This window comes from Trachypithecus francoisi, unplaced genomic scaffold (assembly GCF_009764315.1).
Source record: "Trachypithecus francoisi isolate TF-2019V2 unplaced genomic scaffold, Tfra_2.0 Lachesis_group4, whole genome shotgun sequence".
NCBI classification, from domain to species: domain Eukaryota; kingdom Metazoa; phylum Chordata; class Mammalia; order Primates; family Cercopithecidae; genus Trachypithecus; species Trachypithecus francoisi.
Window position 1 is genome coordinate 76,599,034 of NW_022681469.1, and position 11,003 is coordinate 76,610,036.

An 11,003-nucleotide genomic window follows, 5' to 3' on the forward strand; every position below is an offset into this window, starting at 1 on the left:
TATTAAAAATTAAACATAAGAGACTGGCCAGGTGTGGTGGCTCACTCCTGTAATCTCAGAACTTTGGGAGGCTGAGATGGGCAAATCACCTGAGGTCAGGAGTTTGAGACCAGCCTGGCCAACATGGTAAAAGCCCGTCTCAACTAAAAATATAAAAATTAGCCAGGCATGGTGGTGCAGGCCTGTAGTCCCAGTTAATCAGGAGGCTGAGGCAGGAGAATCGCTTGAACCCAGGAGGCGGAGTTGCAGGGAGCCAAGATTGCGCCACTGCACTCCAGCGTGCGCGGCAGAGCGAGACTCCATCTGAGAGAGAGAGAGAGAGAAGAAAATTCTAGCTGAATGTCCAGCTCCCTTCTGCAAGACTCCGCATAATGTGGCCCCAGCTGCCTCTCAGGCCCTCCTGTCCCTTACTTCTGTTCCTTCACTTTCTCTGCAGGCCAATCCCTTCCTGGACCTGGGGTTCTGCACTTGCCAGCCCCTCAGCCTGGAGCCCCACCAGCCCCTCTCTACATCATCTTTCTCATCCTTCAGGTCCTCAGTGATGCCCTCTCTGACTGCTCTTTCTAAAGCAAGAAACTCCTTGTCATTCTCTCTGCGTCCCATTTCTGACCTTTTTAGCACTTATCACAGTAAGTAATTACTTTTGGTTGGTTGTTTACTTAGCTTTGCTGTCAGGAGATGACATTGGAAAGCCTGATTGGGGCTAGCTGGGGAAGGTGAGTGGCCTGTACTTCTGGAGTAGGTCCTGTGACTTTCTATTGGTAAATTACCTGAATCATTAGCTCTGTCAACATTGTCAGAAATGACTTGAGACTTGATGGAATGTACTGACCTGATTCTAGTTCCAGTCCAGTTCTGGCAGCGGTCTAACTCTGGGCAAATCATTTCTCCTCTCCAAAGTTCAGTTTCTTCACCAATGAAATGACTGCAGTTGATTTTGAAGAGGCTCAGATAAATAACTAACATTCTGTTTTCTTCTCCTGATTCACTTAGATAGCCAGCCAACTTCAGGCATGAGGTGCAATAAGAAGTCATTCACTTTGGGTGCAAGGTGGTATGTATTAAGGGCAGCGATGGCCCTGCACTGAAGTTGCAAAGTGTCTTTTCATAAAGGGGCAGACCTCTGCTCAGAACCGTTTACCCTTGTTGGACTCATAAGCCAAATAGGTATGTGACTGCCTGCTGCATGTGGTAGAACAACAAAAGTTACCAATGTCCCTCATTCTGGGTGCCACAATCTGTGACAGGCAGTTTTCCCCAAAGCTCTTGGTTAAAGGTAAATAGCTCTCCTGGTAGAGCCAACCCAAAAAGCCACCACTAGGCATTCACATTTTTAGAAGTCCAAGGCTATGGGGACATGGAACAGAGCTAATGAAGAGAAAATATTTCTCCAGACTGTTCTGTCCAATACTATAATTACTCTCTACATGTGGTCACTGAGCATTTGAAATGTGGCCACTGTGATTTGAGGTGTGCTGAAAACATAAAATAAATACTGGATTTTAAAGATTAACATAAAAAAGAGAATGTAAAATAACTCATTAAATATATTTATATTGACTGCATTGTGAAACAACAATATTTTAGACATGTTAGGTTAAATAAAATATATCTTAAACTTAATTGCATCACCTTCTTTTAACATTTTTAATGTGGCTACTAGAAAAATCTTAAATTACTTATCGGCTTACAATATTTTGCTGTTGGATGGTGCTGATCTAGAGCTGGTGTGTGTGTGTGTGTGTGGTGTGTGTGTGTGTGTGTGTGTGGTGTGTGTAGAGAGAGGGAGGGTGGAGGAGCTTATATAGCAAAGGAGGAGCTTGATGGAGATGGGAGTGAGTAAAGAAAGCACTTTGCCTAATTTATCTCTAGTTTGCATTCAATTGCACCATTAGGCAGCAGACTAAGAAACATTCCATAATGCCAGGGCACTAACTGGATTTACCAGAGGTAAAAGTTGTAGGGATTTTCAGGTTATGTGACTTCACATGAGGCTCAGGTATAATGAATTGGGTCGGAGGGGCAGGATGGAGTAGGAGGCTGAGGGAGCAGATCAGATTCTATAACTCCACCCCACCCTTCAAAACTACATTGCACACTGTAGTTTCTCACTGGTGGAGAAGAGAGTTACAAATGGCAAAGAAAAAGGCTGAAATGAGCCCCAAGGTGGATTAAACAAAGATTCAGCCTGTTCACTTTAGTGTCAGTTACTTATTTAAGTATAGAATTTTGGTTTTATTGCAAAAGGGATAATCTTAAAAATTTCTGATTAAAAAGAATTTTGGCAACACAGAAAGAAGACAGCAAAGAAGAAAAATAAAAGTTATCTGAACTCACCTAACTCAGTTATATCTAATTTAATATTTTAAAGTAATTTTTCTAGTTATTTTCTTTATTGACATGAATATGTATTATAGTGATGTGTTCTATTACTGAAACATCCAATTCTTAGATCTTACAGTTTCAGTTAACAATATGTCGTAAGTATTTTATTATATCATTATTCTTGAACAAGATAATTATTAATGGTTAGCTAATATTATATCATAAGAATTTTCTAACACTTCAACCATTCTCTAATAAATGGGTGATTAAGTCATTTATCATTTTTGATCTATCATAAGTAAAATGTGATGAATACCTTTGTACACCAAATGTGTTCTGAGTTTTTAAGGAAAGTGGAAGAAATTTATAAAAGCCATTATGGAGAGTGCAAAGGAACTCAATGTGAGTTAGTTCTCAGATGGCTTATTTTTTTAATGGAGGCAGACAGTTTAAGCAATTGATTTTTAAGCTATCTTTCTACTATGAAATTTTATGTTGACTCTTTAGGAAAATATTATTCCATTTTTTCATTCTTTGTATTTTTGCCATTTAAGTATAGGCAAGAATTTTCTAATTTCCCATACCGTAGATAATTTAGAACATGTTACGACTACTTAGCTCTTAATATCACTTTCAGAAACATATTCCCTTTGTACTGACTACAGGTCTACTCTCTATCTTAAATTTCATTTTAGAAGGAATGAACCACAAGGGCAAATTTTTAAGCTAAAGAACATTAAATGTTAAAATAACTCATAACAATATTAGACAAACTGAAATCTAAGAGGTCTGAGATTTTACCCTACCTACCTACCTGAAAATTCACAAGTTTCATAGATGCTCACAGGGACATGAAACATGAGATGCCTGGGTCAGAGACAAAGGACAGTTTATTACTCACAGCAATATCAACAGCCAGAATATCACCTGGGGTTCTTCAAGCCCCAATTCCCACAGGATGACAGAAAGAGGAACAGGGGATACCTGTACATGCAGGAGGTCAAAATACAGGAGGGAACCTGAATTTTTATAGTGGACATTAAGAATGCTGTCCTATTCAGGAGTGTCCAAGGCTATTTGTTATGTAAACATCCTGATAAGATAATTTGGAGTAAAGACCATCCAAGCTTCTGATGGATGCAAAAAAAAAAAAAAAAAAAAAAAAAAAAAAAAAAAAAAAAGCGAGAGATCTGTGGAGAATTATCTTTAATATAAGAATAAATGCTGTATTAGGAACTAATTAGAGTATATCACATGTTTTGTCTATTTGGCAGTTGCTCTCTTCATGACTAGCATGAGGCCTGTTCTTGCCTGGCATATCTACCTTCTTTTCCTATTCCTTAGCCACAGAGGTAAATGTCTACATATATAGTCTGCAAAGCAGCCTATACAGCAGTTTATCAGTAGAGCTGTCTGTTTTTATCTGGAAAGGATTGCTGTCATATCCATTTCCATAAGCACAGATCAGGGAAAACCATCCCTGCTCTTTTAGGAAGATTGTAAGTGTACACGAGACAGAGTAAAGGGCCTACTCTCTCCCTCTTGGGAATGAAATGAAAGAATACCCCAGAACCCCCATATGTTCCCTACCATAATCTACAGCCACTGCATATGGCTGAAATACCACTGATTGCCAAAAGCAATATAAAAAGAGGTCTCACCCAAAGGGAAATTTTGTTCCCTAAGGGAAAAGTCTTCATAACATTGGCATGAATAAGTTATGAAAAGCCTTCACAACTGAAAGAGACATAATCATCATTCATGTATAACACATTTGTTTATTCATTTCAGTTGATTAATTATCAGTATCTGCTGATGGTGGGGGTAACAAGGCTGTTCTGATGAGAGAATTATTAAAGTACATGCTTAGAATATTTATCACTGAGCACATATTGTATAAACTTAGCATATTTATTATGTTCTTTCTATATCGGGCCTTTCTTCCCCAAGAGAGATTAAACAGTACTGCCCATGCTTGTAGGCAATTTTCCTTCCAAAGATGGTATTTAACTCTTTATAGAGAAATTGACCTTTTTTATAATGCTGTGCTAGTGCAAGCATGATCACCTCTCCTAAGAAATTCTGACACAGAGTCCCTGAACTGTTCTCCTCACCTCCAGTCTTACTTTCCTGCACACCATACATATAATTTTTATATATAATACCAATAGCCCCTAATGTGAATAAGGGTTACTTTTTTGGTGATTCTCATGTCTTTCCCAGCTTCAGGCAGAATTACTTTAAAATAGAACACAAATTGTCATCTCTGGCCACATCAACTTTGATGTTTGGTCAAACAATCCCCAATAGTACAACTACTGCTTAAAGGAAAAGTGATAATTTGTGTAAATTAATATTAACCTTTTAAGTAAAAATTAGAAGTGACAAGTTAGCTAAATTTAAATTAAAATATTAAAATCAATATTCTTCACCATGATCCATATGTAGTGATCTTCAAAGAAACTTTTTGTTTATTGACTATCATAATAAGAACTACCATTTATTGATTCCCTACTATATGTCAGACACTAAGTTGGATGCTTTAAATGTGCTTTCTTTTTTAAAAAATTTTCTTGTTTTTTGAGACACAGTTTCACTCTGTCACCCAGGCTAGAGTGCAGTGGCACAATCCCACCTCACTGCAAACTCTGCCTCCCAGGTTCAAGCAAATTTCGTGCCTTAGCCTCCTGAGTAGCTGGGATTACAGGTGCACACCACCACGCCCAATAAATAAAAAAATAAAATAATAATTTTTTTATTTTTACTAGAGACGGGGTTTCACCATGTTGGCCAGGCTGGTCTCGAACTCCTGACCTCAAGTTATCTGCCAGCCTTGGTCTTCCAAAGTGCTGGAATTACAGCTGTAAACCACCATGCCCGGCCTAGATATGCTTTCTCATTTAATCTCTACAACATCCTTGAGGCTGGTATTGTTATTACCTCCTCATTATAGCTTAAGAAAGTAAGGCATAAAGAGAATAGGTCACTTTCCCAATATCACTTAGCTTGTATGTGGCCAAGTTGGCATTCAGACTGCTCTCTTTCTGCTCTCTGAGTTGGAGCTCTCAGCTATTACGCTGGGATTCTCTCTTTAGGTTCTCTGGCAAGACCACCATAATAGCAGTCAGAAGACCTGGGTTATGATCTGAGCTCCAATAATACTATCTCCATGACATTTTCACTCTTAGGTCCCAGTTTCCTCATATTCTCATCTCACCTACCCTCATGGCATTCATGTCTGACTCTCAAGTCTTTGCCGCTTTCCTTATCTGTCTTCTTGGACTTCAGACCCATAGTATTTAAGTATTTGCTTTATGGACATTTACACTTCAATGTGTCCAAATTAGACATCATCCCAGCCAGCTCCTCACATACTGATCTCTTTCTCAATGAATGGTGCCACTAGCCACCTCGTTGCCCCAGGAGCGTAGACTCCACCATCTATCTCTTCTCTCCACCTCCACCACTGTGCTAGTGCAAGCATGATCACCTCTCCTAAGAAATTCTGACACAGAGTCTCTAAACTGTTCTCCTCACCTCCAGCCTTACTTTCCTGCACACCGCTCTCCATCCTTCACCCAAAGTGAACCCTTAAAACCAAACCTCACCAGGCCACTCTTCTGCTCAGAATCTTTCAATAATTCTCCATTGTCCTTAGATATATTTCCAAGATCTTAACGTTGCTTCCTGACTCCTGTCTACTACTTCATCCTCATCTTTGCCACTTTCCTCCCTGGAGCCTCTGCTTTAAACATTCTGAACTCTTTCTGTTCCTTAAACAAACTTTTTGTCAATATCTTGCCTTGGTTTTTCTCAAATGTTTATCATTCCAACCTAGAGAACATCTTCCTCTCTGATGTCTAATGTCTACTCAGTCTTTGAGTCTGAAGCCTTGTCTGGGCATCCCCACACTCTGTTGGCTGCCCTTGCCATGTGCTGTCATCATACCTCTGTGCTCCTTCCATTGCCTCATCACAGCATTTTTCATTCCTTATCGTTACTGCTTGTCATTAGGCACAGGTAGCCTGTGAAGACTAAAGTCAGGAACCTTGGCCTTGATTGCTATTGGTCAGGAGCTCTTAGACATTTTATAGATTTCATTTATATTTATTTATTTATTTATCTATTTATTTATTTATTGAGATGGAGTCTTGCTCCGTTTCCAGGCGAGAATGCAGTGGGCAATCTCTACTCACTGCAACTTCCGCCTCTCGGGTTCAAGTGATTCCCCTGCCTCAGCCTCCCGACTGGCTGGGACTACGGTGCCTGCCACTACGCCTGGCTAATTTTTTGTATTTTTAGTAGAGATGAGGTTTCACTGGGTTAGCCAAGATGGTCTCGATCTCCTGACCTCGTGATCCGCCTGCCTTGGCCTCCCAAAGTGCTGGGATTACAGGCATGAGCCACCACGCCTAGCTAGATTTCATTTATTAAATGGAAATTATAATAACTGCCTTGCCTACATCTTTAAGAAAACATTTTTAAATCTATAAAACAATAAACAAATATTAGTTACTTTATTATAAACTTTGCTCTACTCCTAAATTTAAGGCAGGAGAAATACAACTGAATTCGAGTGACTAGGATCTAGTTGCATTCGAATCACTTTGGAATATTTTTCTGATTATGTTAGGCCTGGGATAGGGCCAGGAAAGTTGTGTTATTGCAGAATTCTTCAGAAGACTTGGAAGCACAGACAAGTTTCGAGAGTGGTGCCTTAGAACATTTTTCCTGATCTGAAAGGTTATGGTCCTCATGAATCAGTGTGGAGAAAAATATGGGAATTTCCTTGGTCATGGTAACCCTACAGAGATAGATCCAGCATATGTTTCGAGAAGAGAGTCTATTGAAGCCCAATAATATAATGAAAATTGACCAATCCAGCAAGTAGGTCATATTTAACTTGTAAAAGTGAGAAACTAGTTACTAGGAAGCAAAGCTTTCGCAGAAAACTAACTCATGAAAGAGAATGAATCTCCTGTAGCCTTAAGAATAGAAAGACCCTCACACAAGAGTCAAGGAGTAAAGGGGAATGGATTGTGTCCCAAAGGGGAAAGGGAATGGTGCAGAGGGTAAGGTAAAGAGACTGTGTAAAGTAACATTTCCTAAACTGAGTCCTGTAGGACATTGTTTGAGTGAATGTTAAAAGGAGTGCCTTGAGAAAGTGTTTCAATGTAAAATAAGTATACATATCACATTCCTTTTGTGCATTAATATGTTATAGACTGAGATTTTTGCAATAGAGTTAAATCCTTCTAACACTTTTAAAATTCACATTTCCTAAACTTATTTGTGAATGAATGAATTGTCTTACAACTGTTCTGGGAATAGAGCATTTAAACTAAACATTAAGGAACTTACTTGTAGTAGATTAAAAAAATGGGAATCTGCCCTACAAAAGCTTCCTTGAATCATCATCATCATCATTATCATTACAAAATATGATCCACAAAGACTGTAGACCTTGTAAGCAAACTCTCTTGCTTATCTAATTTTGCATTTTCAGCACCTAATATAGAACTGGACGCACAATACATGTGGAACTGAATTGCCTTCTGTCACATTTGGATGAATAATATAACGGTGAAGTCTTTGAAGAATAATTTAATTCTTTAGGCATATTCTCTTATTCGTCAAATATTTCCTTAAGAAGTTATGTATGCCATTTATATAATTGTCACTGGTTAGGGTTGAACTGTTAAAGTGTATAGTAAATTGTTATGTGAACATGTTATATAAAAATAAAGTGAGCAGGTGCAGTGGTTCACGCCTGTAACCCCAGCACTTTGGGATGCCAAGAAGAGTGGATCACCTGAGGTCAGGAGTTCAAGACCAGACTGACCAACATGGTGAAACCCATCTCCACTAAAAATACAAAAATTAGCCAGCTGTGGTGGTGGATGCCTGTAATCCAAGCTACTCAGGAGGCTGAGGCAGGAGAATCGCTTGAACCTGGGAGGTGGAGGTTGCAGTGAGCCAAGATCGCACCACTGCACTCCAGCTTGGGCAACAGAGTGAGACTTTGTCTCAAAAAATGTAAATAAATAAATTAATTAATTAATTAATAGTGTATAGCAAAGAGATCTCATAGCCTTGGGGATTTATTATACCCAATTATTTATTTTCTTCCTATGAAAGTGTATGCTTACTTTCAAATATTAACCACCTGATACATTATGGAAAAGCTGTAGGGTATCAGTCACAATTCAGATTATAAATAAAGCGATATTTTAAAGTACTTTGAAATATCCCTGACACATTTTATTCTCAGTTGCCATTCATTCTTCTACTTCCTCCCATTAACATCACCACCTCCCTGTTCCAAACTACTATTGTCTTTCACCTGCACTATTGCATTAGACTAGGGGTCCTTAACTCCTGGGCCTTGGATTGTTACTGGTCCGTGGCCTGTTGGAAACCAGGCCACACAGCAGAAGGTGAGCAGCCGGTGAGCATTACCGCCTGAGCTCTGCTTCCTGTCAGATCAGCGGTGGCATTAAATTCTCACAGGAGCAGAAACCCTACTGTGAACTGCACATGTGAGGGATCTAGGTTGAGTGCTCCTTATGAGAATCTAATGCCTGATGATCTGAGGCAGAATAGTTTTATCCCAAAACCATTTATCCCGGCCCGCCCACCCCTGGCCCCAGTCCATGGAAAGATTTTCTTCCATGAAACCAGTCACTGGTGCCAAAAGGGTTGCAGACCGCTGCCTAAGACTCAAACCTGACCTCCACGCCAACTGTTTTCCATGCTTCCATTCTTAACTCAGTCTTATTCCATTCTCCATGCAGCTGCCAGGGTTGCCTTTCAAAACATCAATTGGATCATGTCACTACACTGCTTAAAGTCCTCCAGTGGGTTCCCTTTGGGTACTCCTCAATATAGCATATAGTGCCCTAATTCTCTGTTCTCATCTCCTGGCTGTCTCTCTTTTCTCCCTGTGATTCATCACAAGAACATTCTTTCTGTTTCCTGAAAATGCCTATCTATTTCCCACCATCAGGCCTTTTCATGAGTGTGTCCTCTCGCAGAAATGCATGCCTTTAGGTCTGGGGCCTGCTGCTGCTTTCAGATCACTCTGGTCTTGATATTTCCTGATTTTCTTCTCAAAAGTGGCATCTTTCTCTCTTTCACTCCCACTCCCTGTCACTCTATTTTACTTTTTTCATGGGACATTTCACTATCAGAAATTATCTTGCTTATTTAAAGCTTTCCTTGTTTATGGCCAAGTGTGGTGGCTCACACCACATTTGGTAGTAATACCAGCACTTTGGGAGGATCCTTTGAACCCAAGAGTTTGAGACCAGCCTGGGCTACATAAAGACCCCATCTCTATTGAAAATAAAATATAAGTGAATACATAAATAAATAAATATTTCTTTGTTTATTATATCTCTTCCACTAAGCTCAGGAAGAGCATTTTCTCTCTGTTTACTAACAACTGGAACAGTGCCTGGCACGTAGCAAGCCTTTAATAATTATTTATTGAAGCAACAAAGGAAAAAATTAATAGCCATCTAGAATGTTAAAGCAGCTGGGCATGGTAGCTCATGCCTGTAATCCCAGCACTTTGGGAGGTGGATCACTTGAGCTCAGGAGTTTGAGACCAGCCTGGGCAACATGGTGAAACGCTGTCTCTACTAAAAATAGAAAAATTACCTGGGTGTGGTGGCGTGCACCTGTGGTCTCAGCTACTTAGGGGGCTGAGGTGGGAGGATTACTTGAGTCCGGAATGCAGAGGTTGCAGTGAGCCGAGATCGAACCACTGCCCCCCAGCCTGGGCAACAGAGGGAGATCCTCTCTAGAAAAAAAAAAAAAAAAGAAAAAAAAATGTTAAAGCAGCTTGTTTCTTCCTCCCACTAGGAAAATAAATGGCCAGAATTGGTTTTCTAATTTCTTAAGACCACAGAGAAGGTTAAAACAGGACTATCAGCTGTCAAAAGATTTAATTCTAACATTTGTTGTTATATCTTCCTATAGCCCAATTATGCTTTTATTGTTCCTTTAAAAAAATGTGGTAAAATATACATAACAAAAGTTTCCATTTTAGCCATTTCAGTGACATTAAATACATTCATGTGTTTGCTTTGACTGCACATATACTAAAATTGGAACGATACAGAGAAGATTAGCATGGCCCCTGTGCAAGGATGACATGCAAATTCATGAAATGTTCCGTATTCTTAAAGAAAAAAAAAATACATCACAGTATTATGTAGCTATCACCACTATCCATTTCCAGAATTTTTTAATCAGCCCAAACCGAAACTCTGTATCCATTAAACAATAACGACCTATTCCTCCCACTCTCCAGCCTCTGCTAACTGCCATTCCATTGTTTGCTTCTTTGAATTTGCCTATTCTAGGTCCTTATGTAAGTGAAATCATATAATATTTTTCCTTTTAAGTCTAGCTTATTTCACTCAGCATAATATTTTCAAGGTTCATTCATGATGTAGATGTATCAGAATTTCCTTCGTTTTAAAGGATGAATAATATTTCCCCAGCACTTTGGGAGGCTGAGGCAAGAGGATTGTTTGGGCCCAGAAGTTTGAGACCAGCTTGGGCAACATACTGAGACCCTGGCTCTTTAAAAAAACAAAAAGAAAGAATAATATCTCATGGTATGGCTATACTACATTTTGGTTATCAGTTCACCTGGTGATGAACACTAG

At 39.4% G+C, this 11,003-nt stretch overlaps 1 non-coding gene across 1 annotated transcript; it reads left to right on the plus strand.

The window, feature by feature from the left end:
* The first annotated feature begins 10,406 nt into the window (after nucleotides 1-10,406).
* On the plus strand, nucleotides 10,407-10,513 carry LOC117073949. Its single transcript, XR_004433477.1, has one exon. It is a non-coding gene; the product is annotated as a U6 spliceosomal RNA (small nuclear RNA).
* Nucleotides 10,514-11,003: the final 490 nt, after the last annotated feature.